At 41.5% G+C, this 802-nt stretch overlaps 1 non-coding gene across 1 annotated transcript; it reads left to right on the top strand.

Moving 5' to 3' along the window:
- The first annotated feature begins 261 nt into the window (after window positions 1-261).
- LOC145103575 (small nucleolar RNA R71) lies at window positions 262-368 on the top strand. The gene has a single exon (XR_013706659.1). It is a non-coding gene; the product is annotated as a small nucleolar RNA R71 (small nucleolar RNA).
- Window positions 369-802: the final 434 nt, after the last annotated feature.

Below are 802 nucleotides of genomic sequence, written 5' to 3' on the forward strand. Positions count from 1 at the left end.
TGGTCCATCTTTGTCATCTTTCAGTCCATAGTGTTAAGCATATCTAGAATAGAAGCCATGTCTTCAGAAGTTCCACTACCAATTCATTTTGCCCCATCATGCCTAGGATTATGGTACTTACGAGTATGGTTGGAAAATTCTTCAATTAACTCCTTGATTTCAACCGAATTTTTCTTAGTCAATGGTCCCTGAGAATCAAGGAGTTGCCTTGTCATGAAATTAACCCTATCATAAAAGATAGACACTTCTTGTTGTTCGTTCAATTCATTTTGTGGGCAATTTCTTATCAATCCCTTGTAGCGTTCCAATGCTTCGTATAGTGACTCCCCCGATTGTTGGTCAAAGTCGGCTATGGATTTCTTGAGTTTAGCAACCTTTGAAGGTGGGAAAAAGTGTTCTAAAAATTGCTCACGTATCTGCGCCCAAGTAGTAATTGCACCGGATGGAAGTGCTTTTAGCCAATCCTTAGCGGCTCCCTTGAAAGTAACGGGAAACATTCTCAAAAGCATCGTCTCTCTTGGAGCATTAGGGACATTGAAGTAATCTGCTATGTCATTGACTTCATCAAGGTGTTTGTATGCACCCTCATAGTCTTTCCCAGAAAATGGAATGTCTTTAAGCGTGGAAAGAATATGTCCTTTAAGCTCGAATGTGGCAGTGGCTGGAATCGCGGGATGCACTAGACCGGGACCGGTGTCCTCTCGGATTCTCTTCTTGTATGCCTCCATGGACATATCAACAATGTTTGCCATCTTGTTTTTTAGCTTGTCTTCGGGTTCACTATTTTCTAATTCGAATTCGG

This window comes from Lactuca serriola, chromosome 4 (assembly GCF_051521515.1).
Source record: "Lactuca serriola cultivar US96UC23 chromosome 4, Lser_US96UC23_V15, whole genome shotgun sequence".
In the NCBI taxonomy this organism is placed as follows: Eukaryota; Viridiplantae; Streptophyta; class Magnoliopsida; order Asterales; family Asteraceae; genus Lactuca; species Lactuca serriola.